The following is a 27,516-nucleotide window of genomic DNA, read 5'->3' on the forward strand; positions in this document are numbered from 1 at the left end:
ATGGGTAATCAACCAGGACGCTTGGAAGAATATTCACAGGTACTGAAAAGTCTTTTTTTTTTTTTTAAACTGTCGGAGTCACAGTGAAAACTGTAGATTTAAAGAATCTTTATAAACAGTGGAAATAGGTAATGAGGGCACTACATAGAGCATATCAAAAAGGGAGAAACTATACTACTATCTGTGTTGGCTTTGTTCCAGCAAATTGCTGCTGCCTTAGATCCTTTACACTCTGAACGAGAGAAAGATGAAATTACTGTATTTTCTAAACCCATAAGTAAATCTGAAATAAAAGAAAGTAAATTGGAACACAAACAGGAGCTTGAGGCGAATGGGGAACTGTCAGGTTTTTCCCCTCATCCTGATATTAACCCTTTCATCAACAAAAGCTCAGTGAAGTCTTAATGAAATAACTTCTGTGTACCCAATACAACCCTCTGCACCTACTGAATTACCTTCTGTTACTAAGCCTAAGTTAGAAATGTTTTCAGATGTTGTTGATGCTTTGCCTTATGTTAAACAATTATTATCTGCTTTCCCTGTAACATTACATGCCATACCACCAGATACAAAGAATCTGCAAGGGGTGTTGAGTTCATCCTGAACCAAAACTTTTTAAACTATTGAAAGATTTAAAACAGGTAAAAATAATAAATAAAGTCCTTGATAGTGAAATCAGGCTTGCAAGAAAACTGTTAAAATGTTAACTAAGGTAAGGAAACTATTCTTGCAGCAACTCTGCAAATCCTCTGTCTACATGACAATGTAGCTGTGGGCTAGTGAGGGTTAATATAGTTAAGCCACTGGAAAAAGAGAAAAACGTGTCAACATTTGTGTTTTGTTTCCACGCTAATTCTGATGGGGCTTATTTAACCAAGATAATAAAATTAGTACCAAATTTTTATCAAGGTCTAAAATGAATTTTCAGTTTTAAATCAATAGTTTTCTCAGGAACTTCAAGTCTTAGTATACTCTTACAGAGTAATAAGCCAAAGTGTTAAACTGTCTGTCTAAACTGCAAAATAAGAACTTAACTACATTTATGCTGCTCAAGTTATCTTAACTGATTGCTGATAACTAATAAAAATGTTTCCAAGCACAAGCTTGCATGTTACAGGCAACATGGATTGCAGAAGAAATCTTAAAAAGTACAATCTAAGATGTGATATAACAGAAGACTTAAAAGCAGCTATACCAAGAAAGTAAGAATTATGAGTCAATTGTAAACTGTATGTTTCTGTTAATGTGTTGTAATTGTTTTGTGTTTGTTCATTCAATGTCAGTGTATATTGTGATACCTCCAGAAGGTAAATATTAAATTAGTAAAAAAAAAAATTTTTAGAGCTCTATTCAAATGGCCAAAAATTAAACTTCTTACATTAATACTTAAGTTTATTATATTAATACATAAGTTTAAATGTTAATAAGATATCTACAATGATAAAAATTGTAAGTCTTGATTAACAAAATTAACTATAAGTCTTCATAAAAGTTATCCTTGCTTAGATTGAAATGAATAGCTTATTTTTCTTCACAGGATAAAATGAAGGATGTAAAACTTAAATGAATATTAAAGAAAGTTAAAAGTTTGTGGGATGCTGACTGAAATTTAATATTTTTTCTAAAAGATGTGTTTCTTCCTAAAATAGGATGGCTAATTTTTCATTAACTCTTGGAACTTAATTTGCATGTGGCAAGTTGTAGAAGGTATTGTGGTAACTTTAAGTAAGGGAATGTGTTCCGTGAAGGTAAAAGTTGTCTTAAAATAATATAGTCTATATGGTTATAAATAATTATAAGAAGTTCAATGAAGCATTGTTTAAATTAAGATATTTAAATGGCTAATTCCAAAAAGTCATTATTAAATATATATAAAACTGAATTGATATGATAATAAAAGGTAATTTTATAACAGGAAAACTTGTTGGTGGCTAGTCTTCCCTGTAAACTGGCTTCTTAGGGGACTGTTTCTGGTATTACATGCTACTAAGTATTTAAAGTGAAGAAAAGTTCCTTATTTTAACAAGCTCATTTAGTGTTGATGGCAGGCAGTGATATGTTGTAAGAAGTTTGCCTGGTTAACAGTATGTGGGATATATGGAATGTGTTTTTATTGTTAAGGAAACAGGAGATGATTTCATCCTAAAATAAAATGATTGATTATTGAGTAAGAGTAAAATGTGGGACAAAACCTGACTGAATACTGAAAGTGTAGGTTTCTGGAAAGAAATTTTTATGGTTAAAGTTAAGTAAGATTTGATGGGTCTGTCTTTAAAGTTTGAAAAACCTTTAGTATCAAGTAGTATGTATCAAAGTTAAAAATATTGTTCTTTTTCAAAGTCTCTGAAATCATTAGTCTGTTCTGGTGAAAGTTTATAGAAAGTTTATATCCTGAATAATCAGTATACAAAGAGTCTGTTTTATCAAATCAGCTTCTTATGCTTTAACCTCATTTCCTCAGTGTTCAAGGAAGAAAGGGTCTTAACTCTTAAAGGAAAATAATGTTTAAACCTGCTTTCTTTTTATTTCAAACTAATTACAAGAGATTTGTTCATTTACCTTGAAAGAAAAATTAAAGTAACAGTTAAGTTCATTTAATGTTATAAGTTTAGTGTTTATATAAAAGTTAGAAAATTGACAGGATTTTTTAACCCTCTGTTAAAGTTGTATGAGTAAAAGGTTCCTATGAATGCTTAAGAGTGTATAAATTTACCAATATTTTAGCATAATATTAAAGAGAATTACAATGTGGTTAATTATGGTTTTAATTAAGAGTATGTGTCACAAAAACAACCTCTTATAATAAATTAAAACAACATTGTAGTATGCAGCAGTCACAAATATTGCTAGTTTGTTGCAAAAAAAATTAACATCCAACTATGTCACTATCACTTTGTTTTAAAATGTGCTGAGAATTTCCTTAGGCAAGTCAAGACAGCCTGCATTCTCAACTACCTATGGAAAACCCAACAATGGACTTTTGCAGTGCTTCTCCAAGGCTGTGTGCATAGCCCAACGATCTGTCCTGGCGGTGATAATAATCTACCTTCATAAAATTGGTGGTTGAAACTCTACTGATGACATTGTTAGCCAGTAATCCTTTATTCAGAATGAAAAGAAACATCAGAGATAATAGTATATTCTCTTAAAAGCCTGAACTAAGCAAACAATTGGGACAGGTTGCAAAGTCCCTGCTGCTCTATCAAATTCCTAAATGTGGTTTGGTTGGATGGGATAAAACTATGCCCTCTTGTTATAAATGATGGAATGCAATCATGTTAACAGAGTTTGTAATAATGTTGAAGTGCTAAAAATCTTTGATCTCTCACTTAGTCTCAAATATTAAAACCATTGTATGTATTAATTGGGAAAGGTCCTTCAAGGAAGTAGGGAAACCTCCAGCAAGCTGCTTTAAATAATAAAAAGAAGGTAAATTTTGGACATTAACTATGTGTATGAATTGGATGTGGCAAGCACCCATATTGGCTTTGGGTGGAGTTTGTGAAAAAGCAAAATTCTAAAAGTAACCCTTGGGTTTTAATCACAATTCTGGAAGGAGGTCAAAAGTGCAATATAAAAGGCAATTGTGTGCAGCAGGGGAGACCCTGCTAAAAGTGAAAGACTTAACCCAATAATGTCTGGTCACTCTAAAGATGGCCATCCCTATCCAGGGGTAGATTGCAAATACTGAAAACAAGACAGAAATGATGGACTGTTATAAATCACCCTCAGATTATGAAAAAAAATCCAGGATACCTGCTGGTAGTAACAGGTGACTGTCATGTCCCTGCCACTCCTCTAACATCCCTTTTAAGACTGTTGACGCAGATGCCTTTGTGAAGATCCTGGGCCTACAACTGAAACCTGAGAAAAGGCAGAGTGGCTCTACCAGAAAGGCGAACATCATCGAGTACCAAACCTTGTGGTGCCTAGCCCAGCAATTCTGGTTACTCACCAACAGCTAATAAACATCCCCCGTAAGTTCCTTCCTGCTTACTCCAATGACTGTGACATCAGAGCCCTCCTGCTCTTGAGAGGAATGAGCCCTCAGATGCATTATTCAAACCCACTGAAGCTGTATTCATTACTAAAACAAAAAGGGGAAAATGTGGAAATATGGCTGGAGATTAAAATACTTTACTGAAACCTGTGGCAATTTTAACTTTAATCATAAAAATTTTTCAATTGCTTCCATACATCACATGAACTTTACAAATTCTGGAACTGTGAACTTGCAGCTTTTGTCTGCCTATGGATTTTGGGCCTGTGTGCTCTTATGCTATTGTGGCAGGAACTGTTACCGTCACAAAGGAAAATGGATACCGGCCCCTTGGACCAATGGCACTCAGTCATAACCTGCAAAAGAATTTGTGGAAAATAATTTTTGGAATTGCCCCTCCGTATGAATGGCTGGGAAATACATTTGATCCTTAAACATACCATTTTAAAGCCTGTGTCAAAGATCCATTTGTTTTCATAACTGGTAAGATAACTATTAAGAATGTTCCACTGTTTTATGAAAATGGTACCTTGTGTACATATCAGGAAGTGTGTTGCAGGATGGAAAAACAACAGCCATGACCAGAAGAAGAAAATGCATCTGGATACTGGTGAGAATGATGTTCATTTGGCAGTCATCTTCTGAAAGTCAATTATTGCTGCATAAAAATTCTTGAAATGGACTGAATGCTTTATTGGACTGCTCATTATAAGCATTTTGGGACTGATTGGAATCATTACAGCTTCTGCTACTGCTATGATAGCTTTGTGTGAAAGTACAGACTCAACAATACGTGCATGATTGGCACAAAAATGGTAGTGATTTGTGGCATAGCCAAGAGCACAATTGATGAACAGTTAAATAATTGGGTTAATAATTTAGAATCTGCTGTTTTGCATATTGGAGATCAATTGTATAATTTAAACTTGTTAAGGGGATTGAGGTGTGGTTGGAATGAAAGTAATTTCTTTGATTCTGCATATAATAAATCAGATATAGTAGAATCATTTGATAGGTCATAAAGGTAATATGTCAATAGAAGTAGAAGAATTACAGAAAAAGATAATTAGAAATCCCTTAATCAGATTAATGTAGCTGATGATAAGGATATGTCTTTAATGATTTCATTTCTCATTTCAATAAGTTTAATCCAGTAAATTGGTGGAAATCACAGAGTTTTCTGTCAGCTTTAGGAATAGTGCTAATCATACTTGTTCTGTTGCTCATTATTCTCACCCGTGCCGGACAGTGCTTTCAAAGAAAATTGCAAAGCGTAACAGCCATGGGACATGTGAATAATCTGGTGCTAGCAAAAGCACCTCAATAATTTCCCCAAGTTGAAGAGCTTGGACGGCAGTCAATGATGGGTAAGACCCTTAGAGGAGGGCAACCTAAGACAGGCATGGTCACCTTGACTAAAAAAGGGGGAAATGTTGGAAACTGAGGCACAGTAGCCTCTCAAGGAGAGACGTGCTGTCTCCATGACTACCCTTGCAACCTAAGGAATGCAGTGATTTGGGAGTTCCCAGCAAATGGGCTGAAGCTGTTAAAGGCTGAAGGAAAAGATGAGCTCATACCTTTTGTAATGTATAGAACACTTAGACTTTGCACCTTGAGATAAGATTTTTTAAAAAAGAAAATTCTTTAGACTATAGGTAATGTTGATGGTTAATAAGTGTTGCTCCTTGATGTCACTCGGACACTATGTTAATGCTAATGTTTATGCTTAATGGCACTTAGGCTGCTGTGGGCCTGCTTGTAGACATGTACACTGGTATATAAGAGCCCCTTGTAATAAAGTTGTTTGAGTCTCTACTCACAGATCCTCTGATCCCAGCTCTCTTGTTCTTTCTCTCTCTGCTCTTTCTCCTTGTTTCCTTCCCCCTTTTCTCTCTATTTCATTCCTGATACCCTCGGGTCACTGATTAAGACTCTGACAATTGGGATAGATAATTAGACCCAAAATGATAGGTGCAAATAAAACTTGATAGAATTACATAATGAATTCTATTGCAGTACATGCCCCTCTCAATTATTGATAAATCAAAAATAAAATTCTTTAATAAAAATCTAGGAAATTTCAAGTACAAATTGCTAATCTTAAAACAGTGAGTGTATACAGAACTGAGTCAATAATATTTAAAAGAATTACAAAATGTATAATCAATCATGTTTGTGTTCTAGCCCATAAGAATAATTTTAATAAATATTGGTGAATTTATTCTATTCAACTCACATTCTTCTCTCATGTATGCTGCGGTATTTGGGATGAATTAGATAAGATTTGCTTTAATATGTTCCCAGCAACAAATGCACATTTGTGTGTTGGGGGATTGATAGATGAAGCACAGATAACAAAACATAGATAATGGTTGAGAGTAGGTGAGGGGTTCATGGGCATTCTTTATACTATTTACTGTGCTTTTGTTTTTATTTAAAAATGTGTCATAACAGATTTTTTTTTCCCAGGAGGTCCTTGGTATTGAACCTGGGACCTTGGATATGGGAAGCTACATGTGCTTTCCTAATAATTTCTTTCTTTCTTTTTTTTTAGGAGGGACTGGGGTTTGAATCCAGGACCTCATACATGTAAAGCAGGTGCTCAGCCGCTGTTCTGAACACCATCATGTTACTAAATTTGAAAACTTAGAGTGGAAAAACTTCTAGGAAAAAAACAATACAAAGCTAAAATATTTTAGGAATTGAATCAGTTGTTCAGAAATCTTTCCAGAAAGAAAACAATATTATAAGATTGTTTCCTGGGAAGGTCTACCATATTTTCAAGAATTAGATAATTTTAATATGTGAATTCTTCAAGTGATTAGAATAAGAGAATAAACACTATCCAGAACTTACTTTGAAATAAATATAATCTTATAAAAAAAATCTTACAAGGTAAGAACAAGAATAGAAGATTCCAAAATTAATCTCTTTAACAGGAAATTTTATATAATAATGAGTTAAAAAATAAAAAGATAATAAAGCATGATCAAGTAGGCTCCACTCTATCAATGTAAGGTAATTTAACATGAGACAGTATTTCATTGTAATTTACCTCCTTAATACTTTAGTAAAACCCCTGTCATCTTAATGCAAGTAAAACTGGTAAAAATCAACACCCATTTTTAATAAAAATCTCACTAAAATAGAATAGAAAGGGGACTTCTTCAGTCTTAAAAAGAGAGACAGGATCCCAAATCAAACATCAGAAAAATCTGATCTCCACTCTCACTACTTGTATTTAATAGTTTCGGGGGATTCTACCCAGAGTAATAAGCCAAAAATGAAATTAATAAGTGTTTTACAACAATGGAAAATCAAGCTCATATACAGATATTATGGTTATTCTTATGAAAAAATAAAGGAATCTGTAGACAAATTATTAAAAATAGTATGAACATACAGCAAGTTGGCTTAATAAAGATCAATTGATATCATCTATTACATTTTTAAGCACCAATATTCTTTAGAAAATACAGTTCAGCAAAATTTAAACTATTTACAATAGCAAGACCTTTAATGGAGAAAATAGGAACAACTTATCTTAAAGGAAATGTAAATGTGGAGATAAAGCACATGTTGTAATGACAAGTCCACTCTGAAATTTACCTGTAGATTCAGTAATTCAAACCACCATGTTTTGTTTGGTTTAGGATTTAATTTGTTAGTTGTTACCATGTAATGTGAGAGTTCTAAAATTTGTATGAAATAAAAATAAGAAACAAGAAATACGTTAAGATTTATTTTAATGTTTCAGCAGTTAAGAATTTGAATTTCTTGAAGTAAAATTCACTAGCATAAAATTTAACATTTTAGCCATTTTGAAGTATGTAACTCAGTGATTTATAGTATGTTCTACAGTGTTGTGCAACCATCAACGCTATCTAATTCCAGAATATGTTGAACTCTTCCCCCCCCCCCAAATACCATACCCGTCAAGCAGTCATTCTCCAGCTCCCTCTTCCCCCAGTTCCTGGCAGCCACTAATCTGGTCTCTCTGTATGGATTTGCTCTTCTGGAGATTTCATATAAATGGTATCATACAATATCTGGCCTTTTGTGACCAAGTTCATTTATCTAGATAATGTTTTTAAAGTTTATCCATGTTTTGGCATATACCAGTACTTCATCTTTTTTATGGCTGGAAAGTACTTCATTGTATGGATGTACCACATTGTGTTTATCCATTCATCCATTGGGCATTTGTATTGTTTCCACGTGTTGCTGTGAACATTCATGTACAAACTATTAGTTGAACACCAGTTTTCACTTTATACCTAGGAGTAGAATTGCTGGACCATTGGTATTCTGTGTTTAACTGAGTGAGAAACTGCCAAATTGTTTCCCACAGTGTTAGCACCATTTCATCTGCCTACCAGCAATGTACAAATGAGGGTTCCAATTTCTCCCATCCTCACCAACACTTGTTTCTTTCCATTTTAAAAAATTATTTTATTATAGCCATTTGTCCTGTTGGGTGTGCAGTGGTATCTCAATGTGGTTATTTGCTTTTCCCTAATGAAAAATGGTGTTTAGAATCTTTTCATGTATTTATTGGAAAATTAGTATATCTTCTTCAGAGAAATATGTATTCATGTTTTTGCTCATTTTTAAGTTGGATTATTTGTCTTTTTGTTTTTAAGTTTTAGTTGGTTTTGTATATATTCTGGATACTAGCCTCTTATTAGAAATAATGATTTGCAGATATTTTCTCCCATTCTCGAGGTTGTCGTTTCACTTTCTTGATAATGTGCTTTCCATGAAGAAAAGTATAATTTTGATGAAGTCAAATTTATATCTATTGTTTCTTTTGTTGCTTAAGTTTTTGGTGTTGTATATAAGAAGCCATTGCTGAACTGAGGTCGTGAAGATTTACCCATGTGTTTTCTTCTGAGAGTTATATGTTCTTAGCTTTTCTATTACATTATATTATAATAGTTAGGTCTTTGATCCACTTTGAGTTAGTTTTTGTATATGGTATGAGGTAGCGGTTCAATTTCATTCTTTTACAAGTGGATATCCAAATACCTCAACCCATTTGTTCTAAGAATAATTCTTTACCTGTGGGTTTATTTCTGGATTCGCAGTTCTATTTCATTGATATGTTTATGTTTATGCCATTACCACTTTTTTTTCTTTTTTGAGATTGTTTTGGCTATTCAGGGTTCCTTGCAATTTTGTATTAATTTTAGGCTTAGTGTTTCCATGTCTAAAAAACAGGCATTTGGGATTTTGATAGGGATTTCATTGAATCTGAGGTCAATTTTGGGAATATTGCCATTTTATACGTTGTGGTTTTCTATGTGTAAGTCTTCACACCTCACTAGTTGGATTTATTCCTAATATTTTTAATCTTTGGATTCTGTTATAAATGGAATTGTTCTCTTAATTTCATTTTGGATTTTCCATTGCTGGTGTGTAGGAATACAACTGATTTTTAAATATTGTTCTTGTATCTTGCACCTATGCTGAATTTGTTTACTAGCTCTAAAAGAATTTTTGTGGATTTTTTAAGGATTTTCTAAATATGTAATCATGTCATCTGTGAATAGAGATAGATTAGTTTCTTCCTTTCCAGTTTTAGATGCCTTTTGTTTGTTTGTCTTGCCTAATGTCCCTGGCTATAACTTCGGGTACAGTGTTGAATAGAAATGGTGAAAGCATCCTTGCTTATCCCTGATCTTTGTGGAAAAGCTTTTAGTCTTTTACCATAATTATGTTGTTGGCTGTGGGTTTTTCATAGAAGCCCTTTATCATGTTAAGTAAGTTTCCTTCTTTTCCAAATTTGTGGAGTGATTTTATCATAAGGTTATTGGATTTGTTAAATGCTTTTTATATATCAATTGACATGGTCATGTGTTTTTTTCCCCCTTAATTCTATTAACATGGTATATTACATTGATAGACTTGCATAGGTTGGACCACCTTTGTATTTCTGATCATGATATAGACTAGTAGTTTTTAAATAAAATTCTATTGAAGTAGATCATTCATGCATGAGCATACATAAACAATGAGCATATATAGTATAATAAAAGTTGTGAACTTACAAAACAAACATGCATAGCACCATACAGTGCTCCCAAATATCACCCCACCACCAAAACTTTGCATTGTTGTGAAATATTTTTTACAAACTGTGAAAGAATATCACCAGAATATTACTAACTATAGCCCATATCTTACATTTGTTGTATTCTCCCCAACCCACCTGATTTTTATTATTATTTAAGTAAATTTTATTTTATTTTATTCCCTCCCCTTCCCCCTACACCAAGATGGCTCCCGGGTCTTTTTGCTCATTGTTTTTCTTTATTGTCAGCTTCTTGTTGTTGTTGTTTTTGCTCATTGTCTACTCATTGTTGTTGTTTTTTTTTTCTTTAGGAGGCACTGGGAACTGAACCTTGGACCTCCCATGTGGGAGGCGGGTGCCAATCGCTTGAGCCACATCCACTCCCCCCACCTGATTATTAACACCCTGTACTAGTGTTATAAGTTTGTTATAGTTCATGAGAGAATGTTCTCATATTTGTTTTGTTAACCACAATCCATTTTCTGCCACAGAATTCCTTGTGTTATACAGTCTCATGCTTTGTACAGTCCATTCAGATTGTACACTCAGTGGCCCTCATTTTCATCAGAGTTGTGCTGTGATCACCTCAGTTAATTTTAGAGTGTTTTCATTACTCCAAAAGGAAAAATTGCCTATCCCCTATTGTCCCTTGGTATTGAAATATCTTCTTTGCCATTGCTGCAAAAATAATACAGTAGTACTGTTAACTATTGTCCAGAAGTTATATTTGTTGTAATTTTCCTGTGTATCACCCTATTCTTAACTTTGTAAATGAAGAACATTTGTTACATTTAATACTATTAACTTCAGTCTTCACCTACTACTGAAATCACTGTTACACATTCCCTAAATTATTTCTACCTTCCTTTCAATTGACATTTATGTCCACAGACTACTCTTTCAGCCACAATCACATTTATAAAACATCAGTGTTTGTTATGCCCACGGTAATATGTTACCATCAATTCTATTCATTTCTACACTTTTACAAGAAACCTTACTAAAAAGTCTACATATATTAATCATCAGCTCCCATTCTCAACCCACATTCTCCTCGTAACCTAACCTATGTTCTAGAGTTTACCACTGTGAGTTTACTCATTATTTAGTTCACATTAGTGAGACCATACAATATTTGTCCTTTTGTGTCTGGCTTATTTCACACAACATAATGTCTTCAACATTCATCTATGTTCTCATAAGCATCCCAATTTCATTTCTCCTTACAGTTGAATAATATTCCGTTGTATGCATATACCATATTTTGTTTAGCTAATAAATAAATATAGTTGTTCATATGCATAGAATATTGCTATGAACATCAGTGTGCAAATGTCAGTTCACATACTTGCTTTCAGTTTTTCTGAATATATTCCTAGTAATGAGATTTCTGGATCATATGGCAGTTCTATATCCAGCTTCTTGAGGCACTGCCAAACTAACTTCCACAGAAGCTGCAACATTCTGTATTCCAGTGAAGGAGTGTTCCTGTTTCTCCACATCCTGTTTAGCACTTGCTTTCCATTTTTTTAAATTAATGGCCATATTTGAGTTGTGAGATGACATCTCACTGTGGTTTTGATTTGCATTACCCTAATAACTAGTGGTATTGAAGATTTTTTTCATGTGCTTTTTTGTGATTTATATTTCCTCTTTGGAAAAATGCCTATTTAAGTCTTTTGCCCATTTTATAACTGGATTGCTTGCCCTTTTATTGTTGAGTTGTATGATCTCTTTATAAGATATGAAAATCAAACCCTTATCAGATATGTGGTTTCCAGATACTTTATCCCATTAAGTGGACTGCCTTTTTACCTTCTTGTCAGTCTTTTGAAGCATAAAAGTGTTTAATTTTGATGAGATCCAATTTACTTTTTCTTTCATTGCTTGTGTTTTGGGTTTAAGGTTTAAGAAACTACTGCCTACCTACCACAAGATCTGAAGATGTTTATCTACATTTTATTCTACGAGTTTTATGGTGTAGCTTTTATTTTTAGTTCCTTGATCCATTTTGAGTTAATTTTTGTATAAGCTGTGAGATAGAAGTTCTCTTTCTTTCTTTTGGATATGACTCTCCAGTTCTCCCAGCACCATTAATTGAATAAACTGATCTGGCCCAGCTGGATGTGCAGCCTTTCAAAATATCACTTGACTATAGATGTGAGGTCTATTTCTGAGTTCTCAGTTCGGTTGCATTGGTCAATTTATCTGTCTTTATGCCAGTACCATGCTGGGTTTTTTGTTTTTTGTGTTTTTTTTTAACCACTGTAGTTGAGTAATGTGATTTAAAGTCAGGAAGTGAGAGTCCTCCAACTTCATTCTTCTTTTTAAAGATGTTTTTATTTTTATTTTTTTAATAAATTGTTTTTTTTTTTAAGATTTATTTATTTATTTCTCTTCCCTTCTCCCCACCCCCACCCTGGTTGTCTGTTCTGTGTCTATTTGCTGCGTCTTCTTTGTCTGCTTCTGTTGTTGTCAGCGGCACAGAAATCTGTGTTTCTTTTTGCTGTGTCATCTTGCTGTGTCAGCTCTCCATGTGTACGGCACCATTCCTGGGTAGGCTGCACTTTCTTTCATGCTGGGTGGCTCTCCTTACAGGGCGCACTCCTTGTGCATGGAGCTCTCCTATGCAGGGGAAACCCCTGTGTGGCTTGGCACTCCTTGTGATCATCAGCACTGCACGTGGGCCAGCTCCACGCAGGTCAAGGAGGCCGGGGTTTGAACCGCAGACCTCCCATGTGGTAGGCAGACACCCTAACCACTGGGTCAAGTCCGCTTCCCAAGGTGTTTTTAACTATTTGGAGCCTCTTACCCTTCCAAATAAAGTTGATAATTGGCTTTTCCATTTCTGCAATAAAAGCCATTGGGAATTTTTTTGGGACTGTGTTGAATCTGGAAATCAGTTTGGGCAGAATTTACAGCTTGATGATATTTGGTCTTCCAGTCCATGAACATGGAATGTCCTTCCATTTATTTAGTTCTTTTTTGGTTTCTTATAGCAATATTTTGTATTTTCTGAATATAGGCCTTTTATGTCCTCAGATAAGTTTAATTTTAATATTTGATTCTTCGAGTTGCTATTATAAATGGATATTTTTTACTGACTTTTACTGATTGCTCATCATAGTGTATAGAAATGCTGTATATTTTTGCATGTTAATCTCATATGCTGCTACTTTGTTGAACTTGATACTTCTAGTATCTTTGTTGTGGATTTTTCAGAATTTTTTAGATATAGGATCATATCATTAGTAAATAATGGAAGTTTTACTTCCTCCTTTCCCATTTGGGTGCCTTTTATCTCTTTTTCTGGCTTAATTGCTCTAGCTATAACCTCTAACACAATATTGAATATCAGTGGTGACAGGGGACATCCTTGTTTTGTTCCCAATCTATACAGGGAAGCTTTTAGTCATTCACCATTGAGTACAGTGCTAGTTGTGGGTTTTCCTTTTATGCACTTTACAATATTGAGAAAGCTTCCTTCTATTCCTATATTTTGGAGTGTTTTTGTAAAAAATGATGCTGTATAAATAAGTAAATAAGTGCTGTATTTTGTTAAATGACTTTTCTGCGTCAATTGAGAAGATCATGTGATTTTTCTTCTTTATTAATGTTGAAATAAAACTAATTGATTTTCTTGTGTTGAGCAACCCTTTTATATCTGGGATAAAACCCACTTATGATATACAATTCTTTAAATGTGCTTTTGGACTTGGTGTGCAAGTATATTTTGAAGATTTTTGCTTTATATTCATTAGAGAAACTGGCCTGTAATGTTCTTGTTTTTGTAGTATCTTTATCTGATTTTGGTATTAGGGTGATTTTGGCTTCAAAGAATGAGTTTGGTAGCATGTCTTCCTGTTCATTTTTTTGTAAGAGCTTGAGTAAAATGGTAGTAGTTTACCTTGAATGCCTGGTAGAATTCACCTGTGAAGTCTTCTGGTTCTGGGCTTTTCAATTTTGGGAGATGTTTTTCTTGTGATTGATTCGTTGAGGTCTTATATTTCTTTTAGGGTCATTGTAGGTTGTTGGTGTGTTTCTGGGAGCTTGTCCATTTTGTCTGTTAGCTAGTTTGTTGGCATAGAGTTGTTAGTAGTATCCTCTTATGATCTCTCTTATTTCTGTAGGATCAGTGGTAATGTTTCCCATCTCATTTCTAATTTTATTTATTTGGATGCTATCTCTTTTTTTTGTCAGTCTAGCTAAGGGTTTGTTGATTTTGTTGATCTCAAACCAACTTTTGGTTTGTTGATTCTTTTTTTTTTATTGTTGTTATCATTCTCAATATCATTTATTTCTGTTCTGCTCATTACTTTTCCCACTTTGTCTTGGTTTGGGATTAATCTGCTGTTCATTTCCCAGTTCCTTTAGGTGTGCAGTTAGGTCTTCATTTTTAGCTCTTTGTTTTTTTTTTTTTTTTTAATGTAAACATCGAGGGCTATCAATTTCCTTCTCAGCACTGCCTTAGTTGTATACCAGAAGTTTGACATTGTGTTATCATTTTCATGTCTCAAGACATTTACTGATTTCTCTTGCAATTTCTTTGACCCCCTGATTATTTAAGAGTGTGCTGCTTAATCTCCATATATATGTGAATTTTCCCTTTTTCTGCCCACTTTTGATTTCCAGCTTCATTCCATTATGATCAGAAAAAGTGTATCATTCCAGTCTTTTAAACTTTATTGCAAAAAATGTTATACTGCTGTTTGGGGTGTAATACTCTATAAATGTCTGTTAAATCTAGTTCATTTATCATATTTTTCAAACTCTGTTTCCTTATTTATCTTCATTTTTCTATATTGCTGGATTTGGTTTGCTAATATTTTGTTGAAAATTTTTGCATATAACTTTATAAGGGATATTGGTCTGTGGATTTCTTGTGATGTTTTTGTCTCCCTTTAGTATTAGGATAATGGTAACCTCAATGAGTGGGAAGTGTTTGTGCCTCTATTTTTGGGAAAAAGAATAGAGGACTGATATTAATTACATGTTCCTAGAATTCACCAGTAAAGCTATTTGTTCCTGGGCTTTTTTTGTTGAATATTTTTGATTACCAGTCAATCTCTTTACTTAGTAAAGATCTATTTGTATTTTTTATTTTCTTGAGTCCATTTTGTTAATTTGTATCTTTCTAGGAATTTGTTGATTTCATCTAGGTTGTCTACTTTGTTGGCCTAAAATTGTTCATAGTATTTTCATATTATTCTTTTTATTTCTGGAAAGTCAGTAGTAATGTCCCACTTTCATTCCTGATTTTAGAGATTTGAGTCTTCTCTTTTTTCTTAGTCATTTTAGCTAAATGTTCATATATTTTATTATTTTTTAAAACATCCCTGCTTTTCTTTTTTTTTTAAGATTTATTTTCTATTTATTTCTCTACCCCCTCCCCCAGTTGTCTGCTCTGTGTGTCCATTTGCTATGTGTTCTTCTGTGACCACTTCTATCCTTAGCAGCAGCACCAGGAATCTGTGTTTCTTTTTTTAAAAATTTCTCTCCCCCTGCCCCCCAGTTGTCTGTCCTCTGTGTCTATTTGCTATATGTTCTTCTTTGTCTGCTTCTGTTGTTGTCAGCAGCATGGGAATCTGTGTTTCTTTTTGTTGCATCATCTTGTGACAGCTCTCTGTGTGTGCGGCACCATTCCTGGGTAGGCTGCACTTTGTTTCACGCAGGTGGCTTTCCTTACGGGGCACACCCCTGTGTGGCACGGCACTCCTTGTGCACATCAACACTGTGCATGGGCCAGCTCCACACGGGTCAAGGAGGCCCCGGGGTTTGAACCACAGACCTCCCATGTGGTAGACGGATGCCCTAATCACTGGGCCAAGTCTACTTGCCTCATATATTTTATTAATGTTTTCAAAGAACCAACTATTTTTCTGTTCTCTGTTTCATTTAACTCTGATTTAATCTTTCTGCCACAAAGCTTTCCTATCAAGATTCTTTTTTTAAAGACTCCCCCTACCATTTTTTTAAAAAAGAAGCTTTAGATTACATAAATGTTACATCAAAAGTATAGGGGATTCCCACATACACCACCACCCCCCAGTTGCCCCCATTAACAACATCTTTCATAACTATGGTAGATTTGTTATAGTTGCCTATCAAGATTCTTAATTAACCTTTGCCTAGTTGCTGTAGACCTTTGACTAGTTCTAGAGCTCTGATGAAGTTGATTCTCATAGTGTTTACCTATTTATTCACTGTTTTTGTGGAGGGATGGACCCTTGGCCTTCTCTACCCTGATGTTTTTGTGGACATTGTTCTAAGACAATGACTTGTCTGCATTGATGTGTGGGGCAGAATCATAAGCAAGAAGGACCTGCACGTCAGAAACTTGGTATAGTCAGTTTTGCTATAACATGTCATATGCATTCTTAAAATTTGCTGTGCTTTTCAAAATTGTACAGTAAAAACCAGATAGCTTATATTGGAGAAATGAGGTGAGAGAGACAAAAGTCAAAAATTTCAGTGACACATTAAAAAAAAGACTGGAAACTTAATAAAAGTGGCAGCAGAGTTTTACACTTGTTAAATGTTTAAGGTATACATAATAGCATAAAAAATATTTACCCTTAAAGAGATCTTCCCATTGCTGGTCGTAGTATGTATTGAAAGGATTGCAAATTTTTTTGAACTGGTAGAGGATTTTCTGAAATCAGATGAAGTTTTAATACCATACATGGATGCATGTAGTTCATAATTCACAGTTAACTGAGATGTTTGACATGTGTGCATGTGTACATTTTATGTATTCCTTTGGGGTGCTGTTCAGCTTGGTACAGTTTTCTGTGTTCACCTAGTGTTTTCTGAAGATGAAATCCTGCATAAGCAAATGCAGAATTTGAGTTATGCTCAAGTTGTTCCCTAATATATCAGTTGTTTTAGAACAAATAAGTACTTACAAAACTAGTGTTATAGCTGAACTGACTGTGACAGAAACTGAGGAATGTCAGCATTGCTCAGTAAATACTGTTAGGGAAAGTGGAATTAAAAATGTCATCAGATTCCAACTCATCCATAAACAAACAGTAATACCAGCTGTATTAGCAGGTAAATATGAAAGCTTTAAAATGTGAAATACAAAAAAAGTTGTACTTCCTTAACAATCCCATTTAAAATTGCAATCTTATGCTCAGTCAATCCATGTTTCCTTTTGACTGCTTTGTTTTTCTCTTCATCAAGCAAAACAGTCTCATATACTATATTATTTTCTTGTCTGAAAATTGTCTGAGTTACTTCATTGATATATATGCAGTACCAAGAACAATGCTTGAAATGAACTAGCCACTTAATATAAATATTTATTGAATGAGCAATTAATAAGGAGTCAAGCAATCCATTGAAAAACAGTAGGCATTTCTGTCTGAAAGAAACATGAATGCTAATAATGACTATATAAGAAAAAGCCCAACTTTACTGTGATCAAGGCAACACAAACTGAGACTGCAGTGAGACAGTCTCAAAAGGACAACCATTAAGAAGTCTTAGAATACCAAATGCACCAGAAACTCTTTCATAAGCTTGACACACAACCACTTTGAAAACAGTCCTACTTCCCATATGATGCTGAGCCTGCCCATTCCCTCTGACTCAGCAATTATGCTTCTAGGTGTATATGCTGGAGATACCAGGAAATATGTAAAAACAGATCTGAGGTGTCATTGTAATGACAAATAACAGGTTCCCTGGTGAATGGCTACTTGCAGAATGGTTGATGACTATGTTGTAATATATCCATGCTGTGTGCTGCAACAGTGTGAATGGATCTGAAATAAAATATTGCATTAAAAAGCAATTCTGGGGGATGGAGGATATATGGTAACCTCTTATATTTTTTATAATGTATCCTTTTTTGTGATGTATGTATCTTCAAAAAATACAATTTACAAAAATGATGGGGTTGGGGAGTGGGGTGTAGGTTATACGGGAACCTCAAGTTTTTTTTTAATGTAATGTTCTATGTGATCTATTAACTTTGAAACAATCTATTAAAAAAATAGTTGGTTGAAAGCAAACCAGACAATAACTGATCAGTAAATGTTTAAACAATGAATAAACCCTCTAAGAATGAATGCTATGCTTAAAGGGAAAAAAAACCAAATATAACTGTGACTGAAAAGGTGATTTTCCATTCTCACTATTGCTGTTAAAATATGCACTAACCATTAAAGAAAAAGTTGCTACTTAAAAAAATAAAATAAAAAGCAATTCTAGGTAAGTCCTACAGACTGTAGAGTAGGTGTTGCAGCTCTGCAGAGGCTCAGAGCCCAGCTGGCACATGGACAGTACAGGGATTCAAGTCTCCTGAGTATACACCAACCCCAGCGCCAACCACAGGTTCAGTAAAAGTGACAGAAGAGATGTGTGTAGAGAGGTCACTTCTGAGTCCCAACTCCATCACACTCAGGAGCACAAATTCCAAAGTAGGGCCCACTGAAAAGGCACTGAACTCCAGAGCCATCTGCCGTGACCGTAGGGACCTGTGTGTCTCCATAGCCCTCAGGAGCACCACTACCTGGGGTTGTTTCTACTTTGGCCATCTGGGAAGAAGAGGTAAAATATGGGGGCATTTTTGGGACTTGGAGTTGTCCTGAGTGATATTTCAGGGACAGATGCAGGACATTATATATCTTGCCCATAACCCACTGAATGGACTGGGGGGGGTGTGTAGTGTAAATTACAATATAAACTATAATTCATGCTGTGTGGCAGTGCTCCAAAATGTATTCATCAAATGCAATGAAAGTGCCAAACTGATGAAAGAGGTTGTTAATGTAGAAGGAGTGTGGAAGGGTGGGGAGTGGGGTATATGAGAACCTCATATTTTTTAATGTAACCTTTTGTACGATCTATGTATCTTTTAAAAAAAAAGACAATAAAATATCTTTTAAAAAAGCAATTTTAGTGAAGTAGCTGTGGCTCAAGAAATTGAGCTCCCTTTTACCATATGGCGGTCCCAGGTTCGATCCCTGGGACTTCCTGGTTTAAAAAAAAAAAGCAATTCTAGAAATATACATATGGTATGATTCCATATTAATGAAGTTCAAAAATACATATAGGAAAACAATATGTGTATTAAAACAAAAAGCAATAGAATGCTAAATCACTGATTTTAATAGGGTTTCTTCTGGATTGGGGGATAGGATAGGTAGGTGTTCGCATGTAGATTGGAGGATATTGGTAACATTAAGTGAGTTGTGGGTTCATTGTTGTTTGATTTTCTTTTTTCATTTTTTTCTTTTTTTGTGTTTTATTCCTCTTTTTAACAATTTTTAAATTTTGCATCATTTTTTATTTGATTTTTATACTTCATAATATACACATGTGTGGCATGCATGATTTTTTGGGTATCAAATGTTAAAATATGGGTAGAGAGAGTGGAGGTGGTGGTGATTATATTCTGTTATTCCAAGATGTGACTTCCAGTAGATCTCATCTCCTGTGTTTCCTTCTGCTCTCTCATGCTTTTTCTCTGTGAAATAGTTTGTTTTCTGAACCATAGGGACTTTTCCTAACCTTTCCTTAATCCCTGCAGTCATACTGAGCGCCAGAATTTCTTTTAAGCTCTTCTGTGTCCTTCATCTCTCCTCCCTTGGATTGGAGGATTAACCATTAGCTTCTTTGACCCTTCTTCCCTAAGTGCTTGTTCACATCTTGACTGCCATGCTTAGAACTCTATACTCTGTGCCTGGAACAAAGCTTGGCTCATCTAGTGGATGGAAGAAATCATCTCATCTACCTTCTGTTTGTCTCTCTTTATAGTACCTCTTCAGTGATTCATAAATTTACAAGACTTGAAGCCTGTTACTCCCAAATTATGTCACAATCTTATTTGGTCCCTTTGCTCTGGAGCCCCTTACTATTCCTTCCTACAGTAAATTCCTCCTGGGCTCTGATTCCTACATTTTCAACAAAGCAAAAGCTAAAATTATATCTCACAAATTGAAAATTCTTCTCACATCCTATTTACTTATTAGGTTTTTATTCATTAGAAGTACTTCAACTGACAAAAATGAAATTCCTTTAAATCTTCCATCTCTGCCATTCTCTTGCAGTTCTTGTTTCACCTTTGTAAACTGACTTCAAAATCCTTCAGAATCTCACTTTCACCTGACATCACTCACAAGCAGATCCATACACTTAGGTTTATGTTTTGATTCCTCTAATGTATAATATGAATTAGACTGTAAAGCTTCTGTGTGACTAGCCTGACAGGGTAAGTCTAAGACTGCCCCTAATACCTAACACATCAAATTTAAATTTCTCTTTGATGAGTATCAAATATGGTCCCATTTTGCCTGCCTAAATTAATTTTTCTCTGGTGTCTGAAATTTCAGCTCAGTTCTGTTCGGTAAAGTCTTCTTGATGTCTCTCAAACATACTGTTCCTCCCTTATTTACACTTCTTATTCCAGTGTGCCTTGCCTGTCCATAGTTAAATGAACCAATGCATGAAAAGTGCTTAAAACAATACCTGGCATATAGTAGTCCTATTGCTAAGTTCTTGTTTTTGTTGGTTTATACACTTTTTAGGTTTGAGCTCACGTTTTCTATTCTCTTCGTGAAATATTTTTTGACTATATTAATCATGTCCACTTAATGACTGGCATTTTAAGAAATTAAAATTTGGTCATAAATTTTGATACTTGACAAGATGTGTTTCTTGCCTAAGGCTTTTTTCCCCCATAAATTTTGATATCCCCAAAAGAAGGACATCTCTTTTACTCTTCCTTCCTCTGCTAGGTAACATATAATAGATATTTGATGATTACTTTGTTTATTGTGTAGCCTGGGAAGAGAGAGTTCTTTCATATTTATTCATTCAGAAACCTAGGAACTCTATAAATTGGCATGCTCAGGTCAAAATCTTCAGCTTATGAATCATTAGATATAAGGTGGCAGTGAGTCTGAGAGATGTGTTTTGAGGCAGTTTTCCCAGTAACTTTGGTGCACCCACTTACTTGTACATGCCGAGTGATTTATTATCCATTCAGAGGAGTGCAAAGGAAATTGGAAATATGGTAATACCTGCCAGGACATTAGGTTGTATTTGTGATAAAATAACAAAAGCAGCATCAAATATTTCAGAATTCTATGTTTAGAAAGGAATGCTTTTATAGAGTCATGGTATACAACGTGATATAGTTAGTATTGATAACTTCTGTGAGAAGGCTTGTTTTGGATAATATAGAACAGTAGTCATTTCTTGAAGGGTTTCTAGCTTATAAGTCAAGCTGACTGAAAGGCTTACTACTAACCCAGTGGATGGATATAAGGGCAGGCCTGTGGTTAGGCATGAGAGAGTTTTGGAGGAAGTCTGCTTTGTGGAGAGTAAAGGGTAGTCATTGCAGCCATGAGGAATGATAGTTATCACCACAAATAGGATTCAATTGTAAGGTTTTATCTGTCAGAAGGCAGATTTGTGTCTGTCTTATTTCTTGGTCCCTTCAATGTTGTAGGTCTTGAACATAGAACTGATAATGATGTTTTCAATGTAGATAGCTGTCATGTTCAGAGAAAAGCTTTTCATAATAAATAGAAAAAAGATAAATATTCTTAAAACTAGGTTGAAAGCTCTCTTTAAGATTCACACAGGAAATGAAACCAGAAATGCTGAAATACGTTTCTGGAAACCAGAAATGGTGAAGTACGTGTGTGTGTGTGTGTGTGTGTGTGTGTGTGTGTGTGTGTATCTCCCTGCAAAGTAAAGAATTATTATGTGAGGTATAAGTTTATTTATGACAGAGTGAAATCAACAGGTAGAAATAGAGAAACTTTGATTTGATGACCTTGATAGGTTAGTAGTGAACAACTCTGGTAGAGGTGAAGGTATAATAGCCAAATAAAACTTTGCATCTGATCTTGTTTCAAGAATAACCTAAATGTGTGCTTTCTTTGGACATTGGATTTCCATGTGAATCAGAGCTGGACTGAAAATTACACTCCAGGCAACAGGGTTGTTCTATTGAACATGAGGAAATTTTTGCTTTCTGAAATTTTATTTGGCATTGGTAAGTAGAATAGAAAAGAGTGGGGAAATGGACTTTGCCCAGTCGTTAGGGCATCTGTCTACCACATGGGAGGTCCGTGGTTCAAACCCCAAGCCTCCTTGACCCATGTGGAGCTGGCCCATGTGCAGTGCTGATGCGCACAAGTGCCGCGACACCCAGGGGTGTCCCCCCGCATAGGGGAGCCCCACACGTGGGGAGTGTGCCCCCTAAAGAGAGCCGCCCAGTGTGAAAGAAAGTGCAGCCTGCCCAGGAATGGTGCTGCCCACACTTCCCATGCCGCTGACAACAGAAGCGGACAAAGAAACAAGACACAGCAAATAGACACAGAGAACAGACAAGGGGGGGGGGCTCATTAAATAAATAAATAAATCTTAAAAAAAAAGAGTGGGGTGAGATTGAAAGCATATATATTAGTGAGGATCCTGAAGTAAAAGAGAAGCACCCATATTTTGATGTGCCTCCTCTAAATATAATTTTTATTGTGATATCTCCCCTCAATACCATTGCCTACTAATTTTTCTTGTGGGTCTACATATTATTCATTTAGGTCTCAAGCATTCATCTAAGCAGTGTCTTGTTTGAAATATTTTCTGTTTATTTAACTTTGTTTATTTTTTTAAAAGATTTATTTCTAACCTCCCCCCCCGCCCGTTTGTGCTTGCTGTCTGCTCTTTGTGTCTGTTCGTTGTGTGCTCTCTGTGTCTCCATGTTATTAGGAGGCACTGGGAACTGAACCGGGGACCTCCCTTGTGGGAGGAGGGTGCCCAACTGCTTGAGCCACATCTGCTTCCTGCTGTTATGTCTCTTGTGTCTCCTTCTTGCTTCATCTCGTTATGTCGTCTTGTTGCATCAGGTCATTGCGTTAGCTTGTTGCGTCAGCTCACTGTCTTGCTCATCTTCTTTAGGAGGCACTGGGAACTGAACCTGGGACCTCCCATGTGGGAAAAGGGTACCCAACTACTTGAGCCACATGTGCTCCCCCTGTTTATTCAATTTTGAAGATCATATTTCTAAAGTGTCAAATTCCTGTTTTTTTTTCCTGGACTCCTCTCCCATTTTCCACTACTGCAGACTGTTTGTTTTGTCTAAATCTAGGGGAGCAAGAAGTATGCCCTTGGGCTTACTTTCAGGCCAAAAGGCCAAGCTATACTAGGCATTTGTAGATTAAGTCCCCTTTTCACATTAAATGTGTTAACAATTATAAGGTATGGTAAATTATTTTCATTTCTAGAATTCTGGAAAGTTGATGACCTGATGGAGAAGATCCAGGAAAACCAAGACCAGCCTTTATGGAAAGTTGATTTCATTAACAAAACACTGTCTAAGGTGAGAAATAGAACATTAGGAAAAATATTTAGTGTGAACCCAAACCCAGTGTGAATGGAAAAATACCTGATAAATCTGACTTAGGTGGAATGAGCTTGCACTATATTTCAGAATTAATTATTAGTAATAGAAACTCCATTGTAAGGAAGTTTGATCAGTTAAATACACATGGGAAATTACTCCTCGGTATAAGGCATAGGAATCCTCATTCCAGAGAGGAACATTTTGTGTATGACAGAATTGTGAAGGCCATTAGTCAAAGTGAGGTCCTATTCCAGCATCAGAATATTCAAACTCTGAAGCAGCTTTTTGAATGTAACAAATGTGGGAAAGCCTTTCATGAGGAGACATCATTACCCATAAGAGAGAATACTCATGGGAGAAGTACATGAAATGTGAAAACCTTTTCTAATAATTCAGCCCTTCTTGCCCATCATAGAAATCACATAAGGGAGAATGGCTATGAATTTAATGACTGTGAGAGGAGGTCTGTTGGGGAAAAGTCAACAAAAGTCAACTCTGAATAAACTCTATAGAGTTCCCTTGGGAGGGAAACATGATTGTAATGTGAATGAGAATAGTTTTAGCAAGAAGTCCCTTCCCATTCATACTGAGAGAACTCAACAAGGAGAAACCACCTTTGAATGTGATGAGGGTGGGGAAGTCTTCAAGAAACCAAATCTCTCTCATTATCAGCAAACATATGCAGGAAAGAAACCCTATGAAAATAATCAGTATGGGAGATCCTTTTGGCAGACACTAGTTCTTCCTTAACATCAGCAAACACACATAGGAAAAAACTCTATGAATGTAGTGATTGCAGGAAAACCCTCAGCCACAAATCATCTCTCATAGTTCATAAGAGGATACACAAAAGGGGAGAAAGCTTATGAATGTAGTGAATGTGGGAAAACATTTACAAATAGATCAGGCCTCACAGGATACACACAGGGTAGAAACCACATGAATGCATTGAATGTAGGGAAACATTCAGATATAGGTCAGGCCTCATAGTGCATCAGAGAACACACACAAGGGTAAACCCTGTGAATGTAACAAATGTGGAAAAAAATTCTGTGACAAGTCAAATATCTGTGTGCACCAGAGAACTCACAAAGGGGAGAAGCCCTATGAATGTAATGAATGTGGAAAAACCTTCCTCTACAATTCATTCCTCATGGTACCTCACAGGACACACACAGGAGTGAAACCCTATGAATGTAATGAATGTGGGAAAACATTTTCCCAAAAGCCAAACTTCATTAACCATCAGAGAACTCATACTGGAGAGAAACCCTATGCATGTAATGAATGTGGAAAATGGTTCTCTGTGAAGTCAAAACTTAGCATGCATCACAAAACTCACACAGGGGAAAAACTCAATGTGATTGTGGGAAACCTTTTTCCAGAAGTCATCTCTTATAGTACATCAGAGAATACCTACAGGGGAGAAACCTTGTGAATGCCATGAATGTGGGAAAACTTCTTCCCAGAAGTCATCCCTTAGAGTACACCAGAAAACACACAAAGGGGAGAAGCCCTATGAATGTATTCAATGCAGGAAAACCTTTTACCAGAAGTCAGGTCTCACTAAACATCAGAGAACTCACATGGGAGAGAAACTTCATGAATGTAATGAATGTGGCAAAACTTTTTACCATAATTCATCCCTTAGAGTACATCAGAGAACACACACAGGGCAGAAACCCTTCTGCCAAAAGTCATCCCTCTCAGCTCATCAGAGAACACACACAAGGGAGAAAGCCTGTGAATCTACAAATGTGGGAAAGCCTTTTACAAAAATTCAAAATTGATTAATTCAAGAACGTACGCAGAGAAGAAACCCCTGTCTACATCCTGAAAGTACAGAAACCTTTTCTTATTTCACTTACTCAGTTTGCATAAGAAATAGCACAGGGGAGAAACTTAATATAAACATGAGAAGTATTTTACCCAGAGTAAAGTCACATCCCATTGAACAGCAGATATTTGGAGCACCTTATGAAAATTTTGAATGTGTCACAACTTTCAAAATGATTCATTTTTGATCATATGTCAGAGGATTTATATGAATGGAAATTAATCACTTTGGGAAATGAAAATAATATTTTTTCCAGGAAATATACTAAAACTCCTGTTTTATATATGACACCAAAATTGTTACTGAAAATATTCAGTTAGAGGCATGACCAATTTGCTATAGCATCTAAATTTGAAAAGCATGATTAAGTCGAGTAATTAAAAGTACTGTTTTTAAGCATAAATATGAAGAACCACTGAGTTGAGTATGCTTTATCATTGAAATAGTGTGTATATATGTTTGCTTACTGGAACCTATATAATCCTAGGTAAAATGTACCCCAACTTGGTTGATAACTATGACATGTTGTAAATATTCATGCTTAAACACCTGTGTCTTTTTCAACTGTAAGAACAAAATCTATATTTAAATAAAATATTTGTGGAGTGTAAATCAATGTACTCATATCTTTCTTGGCATTCTCTTGGTGTATATCAATAAATATAGCCATTGTTCTTAAGCACCCTCTCCAATAAAGAATCCAAACAGTGTGTTTGTAAATTTTTTAGCTGACTAAATGGCTAGATGGGATAATATTTTATGCCGGAGTTAAGTATAAAATTATTGAAAAGATTTATTGTTCTACAAACGAACTTTTGCACAAAGTGCTGTCTCATTCTAAGCTACTGGAAAACTGGACACAATATATGAAACAACTAGAAAACTGGAAAAATATTAAACAACTTTTAAGCAATTGGACATTAGGGGTTGTGTGACTGATTCCTTAGAGAGGAAAAAAAAAAAAATCCCTGTGATGTCCCCAGCTTCCTGTTGGGAGAAAAGCCCTGATACGGCATATGTAGGGAAAATGCCAAATATAGCCTGGGTCAATAATGGAGAGACGTTTCAGAGTTCAGTGTGGTTAAATCAGCTCTGATTTGGGGAGGAGACTACTGGAGAGGGAGGTAGCAGAGAAAGAGCTCAAGAAATCTGAGAATCATTCTGCATATGCTAAGGGAAGGCTCTTCCAGTCCAGGCACTAGACAGCTGCTGAGGCAGGGACAATTTTTGGGGAAACTCTATGATAGACAGTTCTCAGAGTTTATGCAGAGCTGGGAATCATTTGCTTTCTAACTAGCCAAGACCCCTGTTCCCTCAGATCCTAAGATCTCATACTCTTAAGTTCCCTTTTGGGATCACGTTTGAAGATCCCATTGGTATATTGGGAGCAGACAAGAGTGGAGGTTTGCCATGATGCCTAATAATCAGCCTTCCAGACTCTGAATGTCTTATTCCCCCTGGCATCCAAGTGGAGCCTCCATCTCCTTATTTATCTTTATAAAAATGGAAGAGTAGAACTAACACTGAAAAAATCTCCATGAATATACTAATAAGGTACTCCCTGCTGACTTCATGGGGAGGCAGGTCAGACGATACGGCTGCACAGATTCAACAGAGCTCATGGGTGCAGTCATTCTCTACAATCTAAGAGTAACATTCCATTAAAAAGGAAATTGGAAGAGATTAGGAGCCATGGTCAATCTCTGGGGGCTTTTAGGGCCCCCACAGCTTGCTCAGCATTGAGAGATCCTGGATTTATGACCGCTGGCTCAGGATCTACAAGTCTGCTCATCCTGGAAGAGACAAGAAATCTGTATCCCTTGTAGAAGAAGCAATTGAGAAGAAGTTCTGGGAAGACCAAAGTAGCTATCTCTGCTGGGGGACCCTAGGCAACTCATTTCCCCTCCCCATGTTTATAGCCTCCTCTGGATGGTGATAGGTTCTTACATAAATTTCTTGAGTACCTTTTATGCACCAGACCTATGCTAGGAATGTTCAAATTTTAGTGAGCTGGATATGTTGGATAATGGTGTCCTTGACATAAAGATAAAGAGAGTGGGTATCGGAGAGGGAACTGACTTATGTAAGAGTTCCATAGGGAGACTGGTGAGGTTAGCCTATGCATCTAAAATAGAAATATGAAACTGTGTACTGTGAGATCTGATTGTTTTTTTCATTTCACAAGTACTACATAACATTCTTTTTCTAAATGAATTAGTAACAAGTAAAGATAAGATCTGCCA

The 27,516-nt window shown here is 35.6% G+C and overlaps 1 pseudogene; it reads left to right on the forward strand.

Annotated features, from left to right (window-relative positions):
• LOC101422304 (putative zinc finger protein 487) lies at positions 1-25,951 on the forward strand (annotated as a pseudogene).
• Positions 25,952-27,516: the final 1,565 nt, after the last annotated feature.

This window comes from Dasypus novemcinctus, chromosome 6, assembly GCF_030445035.2.
Source record: "Dasypus novemcinctus isolate mDasNov1 chromosome 6, mDasNov1.1.hap2, whole genome shotgun sequence".
NCBI classification, from domain to species: Eukaryota; Metazoa; Chordata; class Mammalia; order Cingulata; family Dasypodidae; genus Dasypus; species Dasypus novemcinctus.